The following is a 24,631-nucleotide window of genomic DNA, read 5'->3' as shown; positions in this document are numbered from 1 at the left end:
GATAGAGCCTGATTCCAGGAGACTCCCGGCAAAACCGTGAGGGTTGGCAACCCTATTGGAGCGTCAGTCACGGGCCAGGACCCCACTGAGCTAGCTGCTGTACAAACACAGAACAAAACCGGGATCCATACTCCAGAGAGCTTCCAATTTAAACTGACGTCTGGGTTTAACTGCCTCTCTCTCAACTGAGGGGTGTGCCTTGTGGCGTCTCGCTGGGCTGTGCCCATCGCTCCCTTTTCAGGCTGGAATCGTCGCTGGTACTAAACCTACTGATCTATTTTTAAACAGTAAAACGTGGTGGCTGTTAGGACCCAGTGGAGGCTGGTGCCAGGGAGTAGTTAGGTGGGAATTGGAGATCAGCGTCCTGCACTGGTTCTTTCAGGCAGTGGGCTAAAGGCTTCAGCTAGTTCCCGGCCTGAGGTCTTTAATGTTTCCTTCTAGCGGGACTTCCCCAGCATCCTGTTGTTTTCCCACAACAATTGTGTGTGTGTGTGTGTGTGTACACAAAGAAACTCTTAATAAGAGATATAGGAGATTAAGAAACAGGAGTGTGCGCTCATGCAACCCAGACAAGGGAAAACTGAAAATTCAGAAGGAAAAGACAATACAGTACAAAGCAGGGTGATACTTTCAAGAAAGAGACCAGATTAGAATTGACTCTGTCTAAACCAGCGGAAAGACTGCATGCCATCTGTTGCAAACTTGGAAGCAACATTAAAAAAACAAAAACAAAACTATAACAAAATGTGCAGCCAACCGTTCATTTTGAGGATATCTTTTTCGTAGAACCAGTGGCTTGAACATAGGCTGCAAGGAACAAGGTGATCACTTATAAAAAATCGGTTTCACCAAACCCGTAGGATGAGTGGTCGACTCTACATTGTAACAGCTTAGCCAAAGCCAGACCTACTAACATGCAAACCTAAGCAGATTTTCGCTATGACAGTGTGTCTAGTTGCAGGACTCAGGAACAAATCTAAGCACAAAGCAAAAGCTAGTTAAACCCTCTGTTCCGGCTTCCAGTTGCAACAGATGAAATTGCATCCATTTGTCTCACTTGCTACTCATGAATTTGTGGCAATGGCAGATCTGAGTTTGTTGAAAGTTCATGAATAATCTGGACCTCAAATAATAACTTTTTTCTCCCCGAATATTTAGAACTAACAAAGACATCTTGGAGTTCTTCTCCCCCCACCCCCCTTTAGCTGCTTATTTTTATTCCACTCATGATATACATTATAAATTAAATTATCCAGTTTAGAGACCACTAGTGTCTGCAGATAGTGAGTGTGGGGTGGGGGTGGGGGGCAGAGTGAGAGCCCCTGGCTTCAGCAGTGTTATGGAGCATGCTCAGTACAAGTCAAGCAGCAAATCTGAGGGGGGGCACGTGACACCCCCCCCCCCGCCGCACGCATTGCCTGTGCTCCAGCTCTGGTCTCCCCTGGGGACTTATTCTCTGAGCAGGGCAGAAGTAGCAATAACACTTAGATCTTCTATAGCATCTTTCCTTCAAGGATGCTTCACAAACATTAATTCAGTCTTGCAACATCGCTGTCAGATTGCTGTTATCTCCATTTGATGATGGGGAATCTGACGTGCAGTAACTCGATCATGATTGCACAAGAAATGAGTAGTGGAGCTGAGAACAGAATCCTGATTTGCAGTTCCTATAAACTACTAGACTCTGCTCCCTTATTTCTCAGGTTAAAATATGTGAGTGAAATCCAAGTCAGCTGCAAAACTCCCATTGATTTAGGTGGAGCCAGGATTTCACCTATGGAGCTGAATCTTGCACTGCTGTGCACCATTTATGCCAGTACAAAGTGGGTATAAAATGCTACTGAATCAGAATTCGGCTTTCATTCACACTGGTGGTAATGTTTCACACTAACTTTGCATATGCATAAATGATGACACAAGGTCTAAGGCAGTGGAGAATTGGTGCTTTGAGTATACTGACAGGTTTCAGAGTAGCAGCCGTGTTAGTCTGTAGCCGCAAAAAGAACAGGAGTACTTGTGGCACCTTAGAGACTAACAAACAGCTGTATGCATCCGAAGAAGTGGGCTGTAGTCCACGAAAGCTTATGCTCTAATAAATTTGTTAGTCGATCCAATGGCTGGAAATTCCAACAGAAAATAAGGAGTAAATTTTTTAACAGTGAGAGTAACTAATCATTGGAACAATTTATGAAGGGTCTTGGTGGATTTTCTATCACTGACCATTTTAAAATCAAGATTGGATGTTTTTCTAAAAGATCTGTCTAGGAATTATTGTGGGGCAGGTCTCTGGCCTGCGTTATCAGGAGATAAGACTAGATGATCACAATGGTCCCTTCTGGCCTTGGAGTCTATGAATCTGTGACCGCCCTTGTGCTGCTTAAATAATCTGATAATTTCTGCCAGGTGGTATGAGACTACGACTGGGAGCCAGGAACTTCTGCCCTGTGATCTTGGTTTTAATAGTCTCATTTTGTAGCCATGGGCAAATAACTTAACCTGTGGCTCTTTTTCTCCTTTCATAAAATGCCTTTACCTCAAGAGGATGCGAAGAGTCTTATTGATTGTTTATAAAGCTCTTTGAAGATGAACAGTGCTATCTATATACAGGCTCAGTTCTCATTAATTTTATGGCTCAGTGTTGGGGAGAGAGGGGGTTATGACTGAGTTTACATATACAGGGGCAGAGCCTCAGCTGGTATAAATCAGCATCGCTCCATTGATTTCAACACGGCAACACTGAATTACCCCACCTGAGTATCTGGCCAATGGTACTTTCTTTCTTGGCTGCACCAATAAGCCACATCGCTGTTACTTTATGAGGTTCCCTTTTTATTGACATCCTGCCATAGAACACTTCAAGTGAAATCCAGTTTTATGTTTTGGCTCCAGCGTTTCTCAGTGCTTTCCATTTTGCTGGATTTAACTGATCCCACTGGCATCTTTTTATGATGTATTCTATTTAGCTTCTTCCACTATCTCAAGTACAACAATAATCTAGGAATCCAACTTTTATTTAAAAAAACAAAAAATAGGATATAAAGCTTGTAGTTTCCTTGACTATCTTCTATAAGTGACAAAGAAGAGGACTTCTTGTGGAGTCTAAATCCACTCAAATTAAACCTTAGTGATAATATTTTCTGTGGAATGTCATTGTGTATGTATCATTTGCCGGGGAGGGCAAATACTTTGTTCTCACTCAGTTGGGAGATGTTTTCAGTTATGATGCTGCTGTCACGGTGCCACCTGTCAGAAGATCTCAAAGCACTTTATCAATGCTTATGAATTAAGATACTTCCTCAAGGAAGTAGGGAAATAAATTTAGTTCCATTCCACAGATGGGAAAACTGAGGCACAGAGGTGCCATGATTTTCCCATGGCCAAGTAGCAAGTCAGTGGGATTAGAGTTCCTGGCTCCCAAGATTGTGCTTTTCCCACTTGAGCATACCCCTCCCTCCACCCAAATATGCTAAGATAAAAGCTCATTTCCGTTTTCGTCCTTTTATTTGGCTCCCCCTCTTGTCAACCTTTGTTTTGGGGAACTTTCTCCACTAATAGCTCCAGTGCTTGGCTCTGATTCAGCCTTTAAGATCACTTGATTGCTCTACATTTAATTGCTGCCCACAGCATTCCTAATAGTAGCAATTGAACCGACTAGTAGCTTTGTAAAATTCACTCCGCTGGCTGGGAGAGTTATAAGCAGCAGCAGAGGCAGTGGATCTGCCTGTCTGTTTGCAGACTCTCAGAGACAGACAGCACTGAATTGGTTCATATTCAGAAGGTTATCTTTCAACTCTGTAGCCTAACTCAGTGGTTCTCAACCGGGGGTACACGTACCCCTGGGGTACATCAACTAATCTAGATATTTGCCTACTTTTACAACAGGCTACATAAAATGCACCAGTGAAGTCAGTACAAACTAAAATTTCATACAGCCAGTGACTTATTTATACTGCCCTATATACTTACTTTACACTGAAACGTAAATACACTATTTATATTCCAATTGATTTATTTTATAATTATATGGTAAGAGTGAGAAAGTCAGCAATTTTGCAGTCATAGTGTGCTGAGACACTTATTTTTGTATTTTTATGTCTGATTTTGTAAGCAAGTAATTTTTAAGTGAGGTGAAACTTGGGGAGTATTCAAGACAAACCAGACTCCTGAAAGGGATACAGTAGTCTGGGAAGGTTGAGAGCCATGGGCCTGACTTTTTTTTTTTATTATTTTATTAAATGAAAGTTTCAATTTTGCAGAAATTGATGGCTTAGCCCAGGGGTGGCCAACCTGTGGCTCCGGAACCACATGCGGCTCTTCAGAAGTTAATATGCGGCTCCTTGTATAGGTACCGACTCCGGGGCTGGAGCTACAGGCGCCAACTTTCCAATGTGCCGGGGGGTGCTCACTGCTCCACCCCTGGCTCTGCCACAGGCCCTGCCCCCACTCCACCCTCCCCCCTCCCCCTCAGCCTGCCGTGCCCTCGCTCCTCCCCCTCCAAGCCTCCTGCACACCACGAAACAGCTGATTGGGAGGGAGGGGAGGCGCTGAACGGCAGCGCTGCCGGTGGGTGGGAGGTGCTGGGAGCAGGATGGGGGAGCTGATGGGGGGCTGCTGCCGTATTCCTGTGGCTCTTTGGCAATGTACATTCTGGGTAAATTCTGGGTCCTTCTCAGGCTCAGGTTGGCCACCCCTGGCTTAGCCTTATGTCACTAGGGAATGCTTCTGTTAGGCCCCAGATTTTTGGACAGTACATAGAGAGATCTGTTGCTTTTTCTTTGTGAAGAGACAAGCATGGCCCTCTGGGAAACCAAAGCTGCAAACACATTTGTCAGTCTTGACACCATGATCACAATTTCCCATGCTACATAGGTGCAAAGCCACATTTTAGAAAATCACATGCAAATATTATTGCTTTAGAATAAGCACTAAAGAAATTTTGAATGTCACTGTGCGGTTCTTAAATACATTCGCAGACAGATAATTCACTCAGTATCACAGAAGGAACTAAAATATATATTTAAGTAGAATTTTTCAAAATACAAAATGCATTCCAGTTTGGCTTTGTCTAATTTTTTCTATTTACATCTGTAGTCCTTGTCACCATAGTATTTGAGTACCTTGTAATCTGTAATGAATTATTTCCTCAAAGCAACCCTGTGCGGAAGGGTAGCGTTGTCCCAGTTTTACAGATGGGGACCTGAGGCACAGGGTAAATTAAATAACTTGCCCAAGGTCACACAGGAAGTTGGTTACTGAGCAAGATGTTGAACCTACGTCTCCTGATGTGTTGGTTCTCAGGGTACCAAGGACTGTGAGTTACCTTGTTACCCCCCTGTCTCCAGGGCAAGCTTAATATCACAGCACTCAGATATATTTATAGTGAAAACACCATCCATAAGTTTATTACCAAAGATTTAAGAAAGAGAGTAAAGAGAATAGAAACAGCAGGTTTAAAATAGGCAAGCCACTCATCCGGTATCAAATTGGACAGTTCTGCTTTTCTAGGGTTTGTCCCCTGTCTTGTACTCAGACAAAACTGGATGTGGTTTTGTCTGGTATCAGTTGGGGGGATGCCCTTTTGAAGAGCATGCTGCCCCGCCCCCGCCAGCATGCCCTTGCATGCAAGCTCATGCTGGCAGTGGCAAAGTGGTGCACTCTTAAAAATGGCATCTGTTCCCCCGAGCAGCGTGATCTTGCACGCACGATTCATGTGAGATCATGCTGGTGGAGGCGGGCTCACTCCCACTGGGGCAGGCTCGCGCCATTCCCAGAAGTACTGTAATGTCTGGTATTCTGGGAATGCCTGAGTGGCTAATAGGATGCTAATATAAAACAAAATTCTAACTTGCTTTCTAGAGATTAACTTTAACAGGTTAACCTCCAGTCTAAGTACATTTATCTCACCTCACATGTCTTCTGCAGTGTTTTCCACCAAGCCTGGTTGAGGTCCTATAAATGCACTCTCCGTTTACTTCCTACATGCAGGATAAAGGGGTATCTTCCTTGCCTTTTCTTTATAGCCCCCAAAGTACTTTTTTTGGCCCTAGAGTCAGGATAACCTCCCTTAGCTTATTCTCCAGAGTGCTGATTTCACATTCCCCCATTGATTTTGTATGTAAGTGGGGTTTCCATTGTATTGGCTTACAGTTAGGGCTGCCAAGCAATTAAGAAAATTAATCACGATTAATCGTGCAAATAAACAATAGAATACCATTTATTTAAATATTTTTGGATGTTTTCTACATTTTTAAATATATTGATTTCAATTACAACACAGAATACAAAGTGTACAGTGCTCACTTTATATTTATATTTTTTATTACTATTTCTTTTGTTTTTTACAGTGCAAATATTTGTATTTCAATTCACCTAATACAAGTACTGTAGTGCAGTATCTTTATCATGAAAGTTGAACTTACAAATGTAGAATTATGTAAAAAAAAAAAAAAAAGAAATAAATCTGCATTCAAAAATAAAACAATGTAAAACATTAGAGCCTACAAGTCCACTCAGTACTACTTCTTTTTCAGCCAATTGCTCAGACAAACAAGTTTGTTTACATTTGCAGGAGATAATGTTCCCCGCTTCTTGTTTACAATGTCACCTGAAAGTGAGAACAGGCATTCAGATGACACTGTTGTAGCTGGCGTTGCAAGATATTTACATGCCAGATGCACTAAAGATTCACATGTCCCTTGATGCTTCAGCCACCATTCCAGAAGACATGCGTCCATACTGATGATGGGTTCTGCTCAATAATGATCCCAAGCAGTGTGGACCGACGTATGTTCATTTTCGTCATCTGAGTCAGATGCCACCAGCAGAAGGTTGATTTTTCTTTTTTCGTGGTTTGGGTTCTGTAGTTTCTGCATCGGAGTGTTGCTCTTTTAAGACTTCTGAAAGCATGCTCCACACCTCATTCCTCCCAGATTTTGGAAGGCACTTCAGATTCTTAAACCTTGGGTCGAGTGCTGTAGCTATCTTTAGAAATTTCACATTGGTATCTTCTTTGCATTTTGTCAGATTTGTAGTGAAAGTGGTTTTAAAACGAACAACATGTGCTGGGTCATCATCCGAGACAGCTATAACATGAAATACATGGCAGAATGTGGGTAAAACAGAACAAGAGACCTACAATTCTCCCACAAGGAGTTCAGTCACAAATTTAATTAATGCATTATTTTTTTAACAAGCATCATCAGCATGGAAGCATGTCCCCTGGAATGATGGTTGAAGCATGAAGAGGCATATGAATCTTTAGCACATCTGGCACGTAAATATCTTGCAACGCCAGCTACAACAGTGCCATGCAAACGCCTGTTCTCACTTTCAGGTGACATTGTAATTAAGAAGTGGGCGGCATTATCTCCCGGAAATGTAAACAAACTTGTTTCTCTTAGTGATTGGCTGAACAAGAAATAGGACAGAGTCGACTTGTATGCTCTAAAGTTTAATATTGTTTTGTTTTTGAGTGAAGTTTTTTTTGTATATAATTCTGCATTTGCAAGTTGCACTTTCACGATAAAGAGATTGCACTACAGTACTTGTATGAGGTGAATCGAAAAATACTATTTCTTTTGATCATTTTTACGTGCAAATATTTGTAATAAAAAGAATATAAAGTGAGCACTGTACACTTTGTATTCTGTGTTGTAATTGAAATAGGTATACACCTCTACTCCGATATAACGCGACCTGATATAACATGAATTCGGATATAACGAGGTAAAACAACGCTCTGGGGGGCAGGGCTGCTTTACCGCGTTATATCCTTAGCGGGGCTCGGGCAGTGATTTACAGGGCCTGGGGCTGCCCGCAGTGGCTGGAGCCCTGGGCTCTTTAAATCACCGCCGGAGCACTGTCGCCGCTACCCCAGGGCTCTGGCAGCGGGGCTCAGGTGGCACTTTAAAGGGCTCGGAGCTCTGGCCGCTGTGGGGCACCCTAGGCACTTTAAATCACCGTCGGAGCCCTGCCGCCGCTACCCCGATTATAATGTGGTTTCACCTATAACGCCGTAAGATTTTTTGGCTCCCGAGGACCGCGTTATAGAGGTGTAGAGGTGTAGTTGAAAATGTAGAAAAACATCAAAAATATTTTAATAAATGTGTATTCTATTGTTTAGCAGTGCGATAATCATGATTGATTTTTTTTGAGTTAATCGTGTGAGTTAACTGCGATTAATCGACAGCCCTCCTTACAGTGTTTAATTTGCAGGTCAACAGAGAGACAGGTGGATACACCTCTTTGTCTACTCTGCCTTGATACAGACTTAAGGATCTTATTTACAGTATAGATACGTGCCTCCTTAGCTAATATCTCCATAGATTTCATAACCATGTTAATGACCAGCTTTTGTTTAAGACCTCACATGATATTCTTTGGTGAACAAGATTGTACAGACCAAGATCAGGATATTCTTGTAACTGCCTTGCCAGTTGGCATTGAAGGGTCTAAGGGGTCATGCCTGAATCTTAGGTCCAATCTTCTGTCCACTAGAGCAGGGGGATTCCCAAATTTTTCCCTCAGCTGCAATAGGTATTGTGTCCCACTATTAGCACTTCTTGAGGAAAATGATTAATTTTAATTATTACATACATATAAAGTGTAACATTGTAAATAAACAATGTATGTTTTGTTTACATTAAAATGTAAAGGATTGTAATGATAGAAATACATAGCAATATGCATGCAAAGAAATGCTTCAAGATCTTTCAAACCAAACAGTTTCAGTAAAACTACACTTAAAAAATACGTTGAGAGAGCAAAATGTGGTGTTCAAACAGGGAAAACACTGTGTATAAATGTACAATGTATAAAACTGAACAATAAGCAACACAACATTAACAAAATTGTTAAATAACAAAATGGTGTTGATTTTAAAAACAAAATAGTTGTCCAGCTTTGAACACTACATTGTTTTGATTTTTTTTTAGTGTAAAATCTGAATTATTATGCTGTGTAAGTAAAGACCCAACCCTATTGTCTTCTAATTAGAAAATAATCAAATATTGTAATTAAAAATATAAAATAACAGCTATAACACACTGAGGCAATGGGTACTCATCCGATCCGGTAAAGGAGAATCCAGACTTCAAGTACGTGTTATCATATTTTCTTACCACTTTCTTTATTTTTTTTTTTTGGCTGGCTCATTTTATGTCACTGTAGATGGTCCAGGACTTTCATTATCTTCTCCACCACTGCACCCTTCTCGTTTTTGAAAAATAATCGATCCGTGTCAGATTGAAATACTGCTTGCTGTTTTTTACAGTTGTAAATGGAGGACTGTGTCTATGTTGCTAGGTTACCTTGCAGTGAAATGCACCGTTGTACTCACGAGAATTAAACTTGACATATTGCAGCTTGTTTCTTTAAAACAAATATGTTTTTTCTATACTCTGACATATACAGCTCAAAACATTACATTATTGTAGCTTTTACTTGGATTACACGAGTCACGTGGAGTTAAAAGTTTACTACGAGCTTGATTTGAGAATGCAGTAGTGCCAGCGGACCACCGGGACTGTGTCGTGGCCCACCTTTAGGCTTGGTCTACACTACCCCCCCTAATTCGAACTAAGGTACGCAACTTCAGCTACGTGAATAACATAGCTGAAGTCGAAGTACCTTAGTTCGAACTTACCTTGGTCCACACGCGGCAGGCAGGCTCCCCCGTCGACTCCGCGGTACTCCTCTCGCCGAGCTGGAGTACCGCAGTCGACGGCAAGCACTTCCGGGTTCGACTTATCGCGTCCAGACTAGACGCAATAAGTCGAACCCAGAACTTCGATTTCCAGCCGTCGAACTAGCTGGTAAGTGTAGCCAAGGCCTTAGTCTGCGGCCCACCGTTTGGGAGCCCCTGCAGTAGAGAACCCTTCAGTCCTGCAAAGTGCTGAGGGCCCTCAAATTTCACTGACTTCAATTGAATTTGAGGTGCTTGCAACCTCACCGCATTGGGTCTTGTGGCCCACTCCAGCAAAGCATTGACTTCAGTGGGATTCCTCCCATGCTTTACATGACATGTGTGCTTAAGTGCTCTGTGGGATTGGGGCCTAAATTAGCAGTTTTCAGTCACTATAAATCATGTTAAAGGTTAAATACTGCAGAATACTTAAATTAAATGATGTGCTTCGGTAGGCGGTGGTAGTACTCAAGCTGTATGCTTTGACAGTGTGTGGATGTTTTGGTAGCAATACGTCAAAATAAAATGAACGTCAGCTCCTTGTCTGAACTGCATTAGACAGCAGTGCTTTAAGTTGAACAAACAGCTTGAACGAGTTGAACAAGAGCTGGGCTGCTGTTTCCTACCAACGGTTACCAAATGCCTCTGTATTTATAATTTAGCCATCTGTGGTAGGGTGGAGTTTGGGGGTTGGGGAGTTACTCGGATGTCCCCTATGGACAGTCCTTCAAGGGTATCTCTGGAAAACTTCAAAGTGTGTGTTTTGAGGGAGGAAGGGAAAGGAGAAGTTTGGCCTGCACTGACGCACAGAATTCAAGGGAACTATAAGAAATAGAGCAGGCCCTTAGAGTGGTGGGCTCACTGAAGCAAATTAGCCCCAAGCATTGTTCCTTCTCTTTTACTGCTCCAAAAGACAGCCTCAAGTGTTTTGCAGCGTCAGCCCAGTTTGGGCACCGAGCCCTCTTAAATCGAAGCTTTGCAAGGGTAGGTTGCTCCTTGCTGCTGTCGCAGTACCACTTCATTAGTGTTTGCTGATATTTCCAGGTGTTCAACAGTATGAAAGCTGCTTTTGTTATTTATAATGGAGTTTGAGTGAATTTTTGGTGCTTGGTGAAAGATTTTTGGATTGAGAGCTCTGAAGTCCTCTGAAGAGCTCAAATCCACCACAAACCATTCTCTCCCAGTAAGACCTGGGTCCATATCTGAGAGTGAGAAGTAGTTCAGTCTTCATGGTCTAGTGACAGTCAGTCATTTAGCTTTTCTGAGAGTGCCATGAGGTGGCCAGTTGTGATCATGTATATTTGTCTACTAATGGTCAGGTGGTAACAACTTTGAGTTGCTAGTGACCTGGGCCCAAGGAGAAAAGCTCTCTATTGCATTACCAGTCTCCTGAGCCATCTGGTCCCTCACGGCTTACTTCTGACCACCCTTCTAATCCCTTTTTACTTATTTAATTGTTGCTTCAGTATGGAAATTACCCTTCTAAGCATTGTGGCTTTCATTAAGCTAATATCTCAGTGCAGTTATGTAAATACAACAGAATAAAGTAGCTTAATGGAGTTATGTAAAATGTAATATTAATTGTTAATGACTTGTGTGACAATGTGATTTGATATACTTTTCCTGTAACCCTCAATATTTAGTTTTAAAGTAAAACCTTCTTCCCAGACTATTATTTCATGATTTTTCCATCTTCAAATCACCAGGTACAGTAGGAGACAGAAGCTTCACTACATATCTGTGTTGCTGTTAAGAAGGGAACGTGTTTTTCTCTTCCCCACCCATCTTTACTAACAGGCAGTATCCTTTAGCATCCAAGAGTCTTAGCAAAAGCTTTCATATTGTAAACTTTCCATGTTTTGTGGACATGATCAGGATTCCCATATGCAGCATTTCCAATTCTACTTCCTCGCTCTTTGGATTGCAGCCCAAGCTCTGTGTTGGGTGAGGCCATAAGTCTGGATTGGAAGCTGGGAGGGGAAAGACTGCATTCCATTACACCTGCGGCTCTGAGACGTTCCAATTTCCAACGACTTTTTATATTTGTTATTTTTTCCAGCATGGTATAGATATTGTCATTCGGTGTTTCCCTGCCCTCTGGACTCCACTGTGCTGGTTTTTGGGCAGTGATGACTCTGTGCTGTTAAAATACTTAACTTTATACAATACCTTTCCTGCCCAGGGGATCCCTTCACCTACCACTGAAATGCTGCTACATATGCTGCAAAACCTGTAATAGGGCATACTGTGCCACCACACAGAATGAAGTAAAGAAAAACCCGTATCCCTTAACAACTACCATGGGAATTTCAATAGAATGTAATTACCTAAATTAGAATTTGGTCAGGACACCAGATTAACACTTCTTTTTTTGTGAGGAGTGCCAAGGGATTCTTAATGGCCAGAAATATTCAGGATCTCAGCAGGGTTCAGTAGCACAGTGCTCCCAAGCATCATGCTGAGGCACTGGTTTCTATAATCATTGAGGGATGCATATTACCTAGTTAGTTCCCTTATCATTTCCTGCAGCACCTTGGGTTTTCATTAGAGGCTTCCTATGCAAGTACTGAGCGGCCTGGCTGAAGACTGAGATCTAATACCACAAACTGCGGTTAAGACATCTACCTGCAAACATACCATGAGATCTTTTAATTCGCACAAATGGTCACGGCCTGGGTGCTATCCCTTCTGAAAGAAGGCAAGTTTTAAAAACACAGAATCAATTAAAATGATAGGAAAGAGACCAACCTACTGGCTATTGTAGTGGAGGGAGGGGGTGAAAACTTCGATTGCTGCTGCCTTGAAGAGTGACAAATGCTTTTCGGGGTTCATCTCCGGCTGTGTGATGGTGCCAAGAATCCGTAGCACTGACCTGTTTTAGATCGTCTAAATAGCCACTCAGAGTAACTTTGATGTGCTTTCCAGTGGGGAGGAAACACCAATACACTAGATTAGTTCTGAGGCAAGTATCTCAGTGGTTTGAGCATTGGCCTACTAAACCCAGGGTTGTGAGTTCAGCCCTTGAGGGGGCCATTTAGGGATCTGGGGCAAAAATTGGGGATTGGTCCTGCTTTGAGCAGGGGTGTTGGACTAGATGACCTTCTGAGGTCCCTTCCAACCGTGATGTTCTATGACTCTATGTGAGAAATGCTTAGAAGACTGGCAGTAAATGAGATGGGAGAGATCTGGCCATGGGAAAGGCAGAGAGTTAAAATGGACAGAGTTGGAATACAAGAAAAGAGAGGAGGGGGGATACAAACGAGATAGGGTTCATCCCATCAGAAACTGCAACTCTCAATCCCAGATCCACTTCCAGGCCGACAAGAAAGGTTCCCAGCACAAAGGTCGCTTTAGATTTAAAACAAACAAACAAAAATGCAATTAGCAAGATCAAAAGAAAAGGTGCTAACATGACCCCTGCACTGAATTTTAACACCCCTTTTTTTTTTTTTTTTTTTTTTTTAAAAATCACTGATGGAACCCTTCACCCAATTGGATACAGTTCTGACCTGAAATCTTGTGAATACTGCTAGGTAAAGGGCATGAAACCAATAGCTTTGAAAGTGGAATGGAGTGAGAGCTGGGGATACTTCTCCATGCCATTATCTTTATTAGAGGTGTACTTGAAATGGTGCTGATGTCCTCTCCCTATGCATGAGGCAGATGACCAGCAGCTCTGCGCTGTGTGGGAAGTCAGAGCAGAGCGCTCCCTCCGGATGGATTGGAAGTACTGATGTCTTAATAGGGATAAGAATGGTAAGAGAACTAAATCGGAGCTGCTCTTCCCTAACTGAAATGTACATCATAATCTTGGCAGAACGTAATGAAGGAAAGGAGAGATTTGCCAAGTTGCCTGCTTTGCCTGAAAGCTCACTGTTTCTTTGAGGGCTTGGGAGATCAGTTCTCTATTTCTTTTTCCTTCTCTGCTAAGTCCAGAAAGGAATGTATCAGTGAGGAAATTTCATGAGAGAGAAGCATGGACTGAGCATAGCGTTGGGAGCCAGATTGTAAAACCATTGGGGGCAGGGATTGTTTTTTGTTTTGTCTGTACAACACCTAGCACAATGGGGACCTGGCCCACGATTGGGGCCCCTAGCTGTTGCGGCAATACAAATAATAAACTCCTACCTTCTGATCCAAGCTCTGTCACATCTTCCCTCTGTGGGCTTGAGAAATCTCTCTGCCCATGAAAGCTTATGCCCAAATAAATTTGTTAGTCTCTAAGGTGCCACAAGGACTCCTCGTTGTTTTTGCTGATACAGACTAACACGCCTACAACTCTGAAACCTCGCTGCCTCAGTTTCTCCTTTTGTAAAATGCTAGTAGCATCTACCGAACTCACAGAGATGTCCTGGGGATGGATTGATTATTTTTATAAGGCACTTTGAAGATGTCTAGCTTCATGGAGTGGGAAGAGGGGAATTCCAAAAGAATGGTAACTATGGAAGAATTGCTGTACCAGATAATTCAGAGGACTTTGCTATAATCCTTGGTGTTGGACAGTTATGAACTAAACAGATTAGAGGGGAAATTTCTTCCTCCTCCAGCCAGTGGGTGGTCTCTGCTTTGAAGCATGTATCACTTATACATGATAAAAATGTACGTTCCTATGAAGGTGTAATCCTCTTTTGGAAGCTTACTTTGAACCTCTTGTATTCTTTAACTATTTGAAAAAGTTCTTCTTCGAGTGCTTGCTCATATCCATTCCATTAGGTGTGTGCGCGCCGCGTGCACGATCGTCGGAAGATTTTCTACCCTAGCAACACCGGCGGGTCGGCTGTGGAGCCCCCTAGAGTGGCGCCTTCATGGCGCTGAATATATACCCCAGCCGACCCGGCGCCCCCTCAGTTCCTTCTTACCGCCCCTGACGGTCGTTGGAACTGTGGAGCGCTGCTTAGCTGTTCTCCACTCTCCCTAGCTTAGTTTGTTGTATCACAGTTATAGTTATAGTTATAGTTCTAGTGTTTATAGTTAAATAGTTAAATAGTTTAAAAGTTGTTCTAGTTGTTCTAAGTAGTTCAGGGGATTAAGGGGGTCGTCTCCCCCTTTCTCCCCCGGCCGCGGGGCCGGGCTCATGCCCAACGCTCCCGGCTTCAAGCAGTGCGCCTCCTGCGCTAAGCCTATGCCCACGAGCGACCCGCACGACTCCTGTCTGAAGTGCCTGGGAGAGTCCCATCAAACAGACAAGTGCAAGATCTGTAAGGCCTTCAGACCAAGGACCAAGAAGGAGCGGGACTTTCGGCTCCGGCAACTCCTGATGGAGGCGGCACTTAGTCCGGACGCTCCATCTACAAGTCAGGCCCCGGCACCTAGCACCTCGGTGCGCAGTGCCCCGGCGGCACCGGCTATGACGACCACGCGAGTGGCGTCAGACAAGCCTCCCCGGCACCGGACCTCGTCGGCACCGCAAGCAGTGCCTCGGCGCCGGTCATTATCCCCGGGGCATAAAAAAGCCCATAAGACGGGGACATCCGTGCCGAAGACGCCGGCTCCCCCAGTGCCGGGGGTAGAGCCGCGTCCGCCGGTGGAGCACCGGAAACAGGTGCCTCCAGCACCGTCGACTCAGGCGCTGAGGCCGTTGAGTCCGGTGCAGATAGCGTCTCCACCGAGACCGGCGGTGATACAGTGCCTCCCGTCGACTCCAGAGACCTTCGCGGCGGCGAGAGACTGCACCGTTGACTCGCCCGGTCCAGTCGAGGGGGAAACCTGCCTTGATGCGCCCTCCATCACAAGGGCTGGAACCTCGGCACCAGTCCAGGTCCAGAAGCAGGTCCCCACGCCGCTCACAGTCCCGGCACCGAATATCACCTCGGCACCGGTCGTACTCGCGACCAAGATCTTCGTCGCGGCACCGCTCTACGTCTCGGTACCGCTATGAACGTCGAGACGTAGTTCTCAGCACCGCTACGGTCGACGCTCGACGTCGAGAGGCCGCTCCCGGCACCGGGCATACTCCAGGTCCTCGTCGAGGTCCAGATCCGGCTCTCGGCACCGACGAGGTCATCGGCACCGATCGCGGTCCCGGCACCGTTCGCCGGCACCGCGCAGAGATAGATCATCTCCGGACCGGTACCGTGCGGCACCGCAGTCCACGGGGATCGTTTCATCTCTCTCGGCACCGCCATGGCCGTCAAGATCGGTGTCTCGCTCCTCGGAGGACCTGTCGAGATCGGCATACCCCCCTCAAGGGCAAGCCGAGGAACGGAACTTGGGCCATTGGCAGGAGATGGCAGAGGACCACTCTCATGGACCATCTCACTGGTCATTTTGGACCCCGTGGGCGTACCACTAGGAGCAAGGGGCTCCAATACCATCGACCTCTCGCTCGGGTCACTCGGTTAGAAGGGCCCCAGAATCCACCATCTCTCGGCCTTCGCCAGGGGGCATGGAGGCTTCCGTGTCCACGCCACCTGACACCATAGACCCAAGTACAGGTGATGCTCCGGCCCAAGAGCAAGGGGATCAGGACCCCCCCTTGGATCCAGTACCACCGGAGGCATCTTCCTCCTCCTCTCCGGATGAGGCAGTGGCGGGCACTTCATGTACGGGTCCCCCTCCGATCGATCTTTGGGCTCACCAGGATCTCCTGCGTAGGATGGCCCGTAATATGGACCTGCAGGCAGAGGAGATAGTGGAAGTACAGGACCCTATCGTGAACATCCTCGGAGCGGATGCCCCATCGAGGGTGGCGCTACCCCTGATCCGCACGATACAAACCAATGCGGATACGATATGGCAAACTCCTGCCTCTATCCCACCCACAGCGAGAGGGGTGGAAAGGAAGTACTTTGTCCCGTCTAAGGACTACGGGTACTTGTATACCCACCCCCAACCGTGTTCACTGGTGGTGGCATCAGTGAACGCACGAGAGCGCCACGGCCAGCAGGCTGCAGCGCCTAAATCAAAAGAGGCTAAGCGGCTCGATTTGTTTGGCCGTAAGGTTTACTCAGCCGGAGGGCTGCAACTTAGAGCGGCGAACCAACAGGCGCTACTGAGCCGTTACAATTTTAACTCCTGGAACTCTATGGGGAAGTTTAAGGAGTTGATTCCCCAAGAGTCCAGGGAGGAGTTTGGAGCCATGGTAGAGGAGGGTAAGAAGGTGGCTCGGACCTCCTTGCAGGCCTCCTTGGACATAGCAGACTCCGCTGCGAGGACCCTGGCTTCGGGTATCGCTATGCGGAGGATCTCCTGGCTTCAAGTTTCGGGTTTGCCTCCGGAGCTGCAGCAAACCCTACAGGATCTGCCCTTTGAGGGACATGGATTGTTCTCGGACAAGACGGACTCTCGCCTGCAGAGCCTCAAGGACTCGAGAACAATCATGCGCTCCCTGGGGATGCATGTTGTGGGCCCTCAGCGCAGACCATTTAGGCCGCAGCCTCAGCGCTTCTACCCCCCCCCCCCCCGCCTCGTCAGAGACAGGACTCGACCCGGAGGCGAGGGCGAGGTGGTAGAAGAAGGTGGACCGGCCCTCAACCCGGCCAAAACCAAGGGCCACCTAGACCACCTTCAGGCCCCAGGCAGAACTTTTGAAGGTGCGGTCGAGGACGGCGCCCCAGTCATCCCCCAGGATCCAGCCCCCTCCTTCCGGGATCGCCTCTCCCACTTCCACCGTGCTTGGTCCCTTATAACTTCGGACCGCTGGGTCCTCCGCACGGTGGAGAAGGGATACACTATCCAGTTTTCTTCTATCCCCCCCTCCCACCCCCGTTCCCCGTCCCTCTTCAGGGACTTCTCACGAGCAACTTCTTATACAGGAGGTTTCTACGCTCCTGGCCATGGGGGCCATAGAGGAGGTTCCGATAGAGTTAAGGGGCAGGGGATTTTATTCCCGTTACTTCCTGATCCCCAAGTCCAAAGGAGGTCTGCGGCCCATCTTGGACTTGCGCGGACTCAACAAATTCGTAGTAAAGTTGAAGTTCCGTATGGTCTCTTTGGGGGCCATTATCCCTTCCCTCGATCCTGGAGACTGGTTCGCCGCCCTCGACATGAAAGACGCATACTTTCACATCTCAATTTACCCACCTCACAGACGCTTCCTGCGATTCGTGGTAAACGCGGTGCACTACCAATTTGCAGTCCTTCCCTTCGGCCTATCCTCGGCCCCAAGAGTGTTCGTCGGCAAGGAATACAGGTGTTCCCGTACCTAGACGACTGGCTGGTACGCGGTCGCACCAAGGACCAAGTTCAAGCTCACGTCCACATAATAGTGCACACATTCAACGAGTTGGGCATCCTACTCAACAAGGACAAATCCACTCTAGAACCTACCCAGAGAATAGATTTCATCGGCGCAGTTCTAGACTCCAGACGTGCACAAGCCATCCTGCCAGACAACCGCTTTGGCACCATCACGAGCCTCATTCAAGGGCTACAGGCCTTCCCAACTACCACGGTGAGGTCGTGCCTTACCCTGCTGGGTCACATGGCTTCCTGCACGTACGTAACCAGGCATGCCAGACTTCGGCTTCGCCCACTCCAGACCTGGGTGTCGTCAATATATCGACCACATCGGGACAGCCTGAACATGGTGGTCACGGTCCCGATCTCGGTCCTGACCTCCCTCACCTGGTGGCTAGATCACAATGTGGTCTGCGAGGGGATGCCATTTCACGCCCCACAACCCTCTCTGCACCTGGTCACAGACGCTTCATCTCTGGGTTGGGGCGCCCATCTCAACGAACACCATACCCAGGGCCTGTGGACTGCACCCCAGCTAGCCCTGCACATCAATGTTCGGGAACTGATGGCGGTGCGCCTGGCGTGCCAGGCATTTCTCAACCTCCTACGTGGCCGATGTGTGTTAGTTCTCATCGACAACACCACGGCCATGTTTTACATCAACAAGCAAGGAGGAGCACGTTCGTCAATTCTATGTCAAGAGGCCATTCGCCTGTGGGACTTCTGCATCGCCCACTCAATCCATCTCACGGCATCGTTCCTCCCTGGAGTCCAGAACACTCTAGCGGACCGACTCAGCAGGTCCTTCCAGACGCACGAGTGGTCTATCCGTCCGGACATCATACATTCCATTTTCCAAAAGTGGGGGTTTCCCCAGATAGACCTGTTTGCATCTCGAGACAACAGGAAGTGCCACGTGTTCTGCTCCCTACAAGGTCGAGCTCCGGGCTCCCTCTCGGATGCGTTTCTCCTTCCCTGGAAAGACCACCTGTTTTATGCCTTCCCTCCGTTTCCTCTGGTCCACAAGGTACTGCTCAAATTGCGCAGAGACCAGGCACAGGTAATTCTGGTCGCTCCAGCGTGGCCGAGACAACATTGGTACACCACACTGTTGGAACTCTCGGTTCAGACACCGATCCCGCTTCCGTTGTGTCCGGATCTCATCTCTCAGGACCACGGCCGGCTGCGTCACCCCGACCTGCAATCACTCCACCTCACGGCGTGGCTGCTCCATGGTTCACCCAGGCAGAGCAGCAATGCTCGCACTCTGTCCAACAGATTCTGCTGAGCAGTAGGAAGCCCTCAACACGCACCACGTACCTGGCCAAGTGGAAGCGGTTCTCCTGTTGGTGCGAACAACGAGCCATGTCCCCGTTGCAGGCACCCATTCCTCTCATTTTGGAATATCTCCTCTCCCTAAAACAGCAGGGGTTGGCGATATCTTCAATTAGAGTTCACCTGGCCGCTATATCGGCCTTTCACCCAGGAAAGTCGTTAGATTCCTCAAGGGCTTAGACCGGATGTACCCACAACAACGTCAGCCCGTTCAGACGTGGGACCTCAACCTGGTTCTCTCCAAGCTCACAGGTCCTCCATTCGAGCCACTGGCCACCTGTTCACTTTTGTACCTATCCTGGAAGACAGCCTTCCTTGTAGCCATCACCTCAGCAAGGCGCGTTTCTGAACTCAGGGCGCTTACATCCGAGCCCCCTTATACAGTTTTCCATAAGGATAAAGTGCAGCTTCGTCCACATCCTGCCTTTCTCCCTAAGGTGGTTTCTCCTTTTCATATCAACCAGGACATCTTTCTCCCGGTCTTTCATCCCAAACCACATGCCACTCGCCAGGATCAACGTTTGCATTCCCTGGACGTACGAAGGGCCCTGGCCTTCTATATTGACCGCACAAAGCACTTTAGAAAGACGACGCAACTCTTCGTTGCAGTGGCCGACCGAATGAAAGGCTCACCGGTCTCCTCACAACGCCTATCCTCCTGGATTACGTCTTGCATCCGGACTTGCTATGACCTGGCAGGCGTCTCAGCACCGCACCTCACCGCTCACTCCACGAGGGCCCAGGCTTCCTCGACGGCTTTCCTGGCACAAGTTCCGATCCAGGACATTTGTAGAGCAGCGGTTTGGTCATCAGTCCACACATTTACAGCTCACTATGCACTAGTGCAGCAGTCCAGAGACGATGCTGCTTTCGGATCAGCGGTTTTGCACACAGCAATGTCTCACTCCGACCCCACCACCTAAGTTGGGCTTGGGAATCACCTAATGGAATGGATATGAGCAAGCACCCGAAGAAGAAAAGACGGTTACTCACCGTTGTAACTGTTGTTCTTCGAGATGTGTTGCTCATATCCATTCCAAACCCGCCCCCCGTCCCCACTGTCGGAGTAGCCGGCAAGAAGGAACTGAGGGGGCGCCGGGTCGGCTGGGGTATATATTCAGCGCCATGAAGGCGCCACTCTAGGGGGCTCCACAGCCGACCCGCCGGTGTTGCTAGGGTAGAAAATCTTCCGACGATCGTGCACGCGGCGCGCACACACCTAATGGAATGGATATGAGCAACACATCTCGAAGAACAACAGTTACAACGGTGAGTAACCGTCTTTTTCAAATACTGCGTACAAGTTTTGCCAAGTGTATTAAAAATTGTACCTGCTGTACAGTCACTGAACAACCCTTGTTTTAAAAACAGTAAGTATATTAGAAATGCTGTGGTGGATATGGTTATGAATAGGGTAAAGGTGGTGGAAAAGAGTGAGCACAGACAAAGGGGTGGGTATGTGCTCAAGAGAGAATGTGTGGGTATGTTCATTAGCCTGGGTGACATCTTGTCTAGGTAACATGTAATGCTGTCATAATCTGTTGAAATTTGCTAACTGCAGTTGTCCGCATACGCCTTTTGAACAGGTAAAACCCTAATCCTGTACTATATGCTCAAGCCTCCCTTATCTGACCAAATCTGTCAGTGTATGTGTTCTGGGGTGAGAGATTTGATTCCAATGGGTGTGAGAGCCTTTCAAGAGACACCAAAGGTATAATAAATTAATATGCAATTAATATTTAAATACATGAGGCCAGTAAAAAATAAAGTACCGAATCTCTGTACAAACTGGCATAACCTAATTTACAAACCCTTCCTGCATAAAAGGTAGATTTCATTTTTAGTCTTCCCCCCCCCCCCCCAACATTCTGTCTCTTAATCCCCAACCCCCGTGCTCTGTTCTGGTCCCCCTGAAGGATTGCCACCTATCCAAAATTTACACGATTATCCTGTTTTAATAAGGTTTACCCACACCCTGCTGTTGTGTTTAAACATGACTTGTCCTTATTTACAGTGTCTGCAAAGGTATGTTTAACATCGTGTTAACATTACTCCTTCTGGTTGAAGCTTAACACAACCTAGCTTGCTAGTGAAGATGAGTCGACTGGTGTGCTTTAGATCTTGCAAGTAGGGTAGCAGACAGTTCAGGGCTGTTGCAGTGTTTTTCATGATGCAACAAGATCATCCTTCATGGGATACTGCAGAATGGGGTAACCTTCCCAGAAGTCTGGAACACCATTCATGGTGTAGACCAGTGATGGCACATGACCATCATTTTTTAAAGTTATGTTTCTTCTTCTGTTCGACTTCCGCCATCTTGGCCGCGTCTCTTCGGAAAGCTTTTTAAAAAGTTACAGAAGTGCACGGTGACTGAATGACTTGGGTTAGAAATCTCAGAATGGATCCTTGTTGGTTAGGAACTGCTCCTTCACCAGCTTGCCCCATTGCGGGTGAGTGCCCATGATTGATTTTTTTTCTGTGGGTCAGTGGCCGGTGACAGAAAAAAGGTTTCCCACCCTAGAGCCTGCACCCCCTGCCGGAGCCCTCACTCCCCACCGTGCCCCAACCTCCTGCCCCAGCCCTGATCCCCCTCCCGCCCCCTCAGTCCCAGCCCAGAGCATCCTCCTGCACCCCAAACCCCTCATCCCCAGCTCCACCCCAGTCTGCACCCCAGCCAGAGCCCTCACACTGCCCCTGCTCCCCCAACACACTGCCCCAGCCTTGAGCCCCCTCCCACACCCTGAACCCCTAATTTCTAGCCCCACCCCTGAACCCGCACCCCCAGCCCAGAGCCCATACCTCCTCCCACACCCCAATCCCCTGCCTCAGCCCGGAGCCCCCTCCCATACTCCAAACCCCTTGGCTGCACCCCCCAGCCCGGAGCCCCCTCCTGCACCCCAGACCCCTCACCCCCTCCCACACCGCAGCCTCCTGCGGCCTTGGAGGAGGGGCGGGACAAAGGTGTTCAGTTTTGTGTAGAAAGTTGGCAACCCTTCTATGCAATAATCATCGCATTGATGCTTTAGGTCAATGTTTGAAGGGTAAGATTGGGGGGTGGAGGGGAGGTTGTTTGTCTGACCATAACCCACTCGTCAGGGTGTGTTAAGCGTCCTGGTCTGTGCCAGATCCACAGAATAAATCTGTTTACAGCCCTGTTACAGGGCCTGGCTCTCTAGCTCAGACTACAGCCATTTGTGATTGTAGCTCTGGAGGTCCTTGGTTCAATCCCCAGCATCGGTCAAGCTGGCAGTTGGCGATTAATAATAGCATGTACATAATTAGGGACTGCTAATGCAACCCACAGAGGAACCTGGATGTGTGGGGTCATTGTACATTCCCGGCTATTGGGTGGGAATCTCTTGTTTATAGAGCCCTGTGACTACCACGCAAGAACGTAAGTCGTTGTTGTTGTAGAAAAATGAACGTCTCTGGGGCCTTTCGTCCATTCATCTATGGATTGGGGTGGCAGTGGGGCAGCCCCCAATAGAAAATGCAGGGGCGGTTGATCAGGCTGGGGAACAGGGGCAGGGAGGGTAAAAAGGGCCCCCAGGCTGGGTCCTGAGGACTCCAAGGGTGAGCCCCGGGGGGAGCAGGGGCTGGTGATGAGGGGGGTGGGGCACTGGGGCAGGGTCACGAGGGGTTAGGGTCGCTGGGGTCGGGGGTGAGGAGGAGCGAGGCAGCAACTGGCTTTGAGGCTATTCCCCTGGGTGGGAAGGGACTAGGGAGTCGCCACCCACTGCGCCTGCGCAGTGAGTGGGGCAGCGGCTGTTGCTCCTCCTCCCATCCCTCCCCTTCCACAAGGGGCCGAGGAACGTTTCAGAACTTCGACGATTTTCGTCAGTTTCCGGAATAGACGGGCGTCCTCCTCCGGGTGTTCCCTCCTTCGGTATTTTCCGTCAAAGCTTCGGCTACTTCCGTGCGGCCTCGGCTAGTGTCGTGAATTTCCGTCCACACTTCGGTAATTTCCGCTCCTCGGTCGGAAATGGCCGAAGACGTGTGTGATCCTGCGGTTTAGGGGAGGAGGAGGAGACCGGCCGGCTTCTTGGAACAAACCAAGTGTGCCTGGACCGGGGGGGGGGGCAGGATCGAACGGACGGAGGAGAAGAAGAAGGCAGCAGCTACGGCTCCCCCCCCGGCCCGAGGACGGCGGCGGGGTGAAGCCCGGGACAGCGCCTCCCTGAGGAGGGCTGAGTGAAGGTGCAGGAGGTAGGAAGGATCGTACCATGTACCGGGGAGGGGGGAGGCATGGGGTGGAAAGCGACTCTGTCCTGTTACTCTCGGATAGGAGCAGAGGGCGATGGGGGGAACCTGAGGGGCCAATGGGGGGCAGCCCAGAGCTTGGCGAGGGGTTGTCCGCCGCCGCCGAGTGGTACAGTCTTGGGGGTGGGGGCGTCGGAGGGCGGGGCAGCACCAGGGCCCCGCTGGGGGGCCAGGACTGTGACTGGGGGTGGACCCGGGTTCAGGGCCAGGGGCTCTGATGTGGGGGCGTGTGAAAGACCCTGTTGGGGGAGGGACACGGGTGTGGGTGTTTGTATTGGGGTCAGGGACCCTTACAGGGGAAGGGCGTGTGTGGATTTGTGTGTGGGGGGAGGAGGGTCAGGGACCCTGACGGGGGGCCCATGTGTTGGAGGGTGGTGGTGGTGGGGGGGGGGTCAGGGACCCTGAAGGGTCTGTGTGGGGGGGTGAGGTGGGGTCATGGACCCTGACGGGGTGGGTGCGTGTTGGGGTGGGTGATCAGCGTTAGGGAGCCTGATGGACGGGGAGGTGTATTGGGGTGTGTGTGTGAGGATCAGGGTCAGTAACCACTGACGGGGGCATGTGTATGTGTGTGTGGCGGTGGGGGAGGGGTTCAGGCCCTCATGGGTAGGAGCTGTAGTAGTACCAAGGACCTTCGTATGTGGGAGGAGAGGCAGTACTGGGCCTGGGGAACCCAATAGGGATGGGGGTCCTGCATCAGAACTAGTTGGCGAGTCCTGCTGTGGAAGGGTTGGGGGCTCTGCCAGCGCTCAGGCAAAGAGTTCCACAGGCTGACTGTGCGTTGTGTGAAGAAATACTTCCTTTTGCTTGTTTTAAACCTGCTGCCTATTAATTTCATGTGGTGACCCCTAGTTCTTGTGTTATGAGGAGTAAATAACACTTACTTTTCTCCACATCAGCCATGATTTTATAGACCTCTATCATCTCCCCCCTTAGTCGTCTCTTTTTCCAAGCTGAAAAGTCTCACTCTCATTACTCTCTCCTCATATGGAAGCATTTCCATACCCCTAATCATTTTTGTTGCCCTTTTCTGAACCTTTTCCAATTCCAATATATCTTTTTTGAGATGGGGCAACCAGATCTGTATGCAGTATTCTAGATGTGGGCGTACCATGGATTTATATAGAGGCAATATGATATTTTCTGTCTTATTATCTATCCTTTTCCCAATGATTCCCA

General features: G+C 48.1%; 1 protein-coding gene across 5 annotated transcripts in view; it reads left to right on the top strand.

The window, feature by feature from the left end:
* Positions 1 to 24,631, top strand: part of EXTL3 (exostosin like glycosyltransferase 3) — a 230,400-nt gene that overhangs the window by 11,595 nt on the left and 194,174 nt on the right. Inside the window, exon 1 of one of the 5 annotated variants that reach the window (XM_054022196.1) lies at positions 23,297 to 23,401. The exons of 3 other annotated variants lie outside the window; for them this stretch is intronic. The gene's annotated coding sequence lies outside the window, so the exon portion shown is untranslated. Of the gene's footprint in view, positions 1 to 23,296; positions 23,402 to 24,631 lie in introns of those variants that run through there. One more of the 5 variants, XM_054022197.1, reaches the window with a different exon arrangement.

Source organism: Malaclemys terrapin, chromosome 3, assembly GCF_027887155.1.
Source record: "Malaclemys terrapin pileata isolate rMalTer1 chromosome 3, rMalTer1.hap1, whole genome shotgun sequence".
NCBI lineage: Eukaryota > Metazoa > Chordata > Testudines > Emydidae > Malaclemys > Malaclemys terrapin.
Note: the sequence above shows the minus strand (reverse complement) of the source record. Positions and strands in the feature narration are given on the sequence as shown.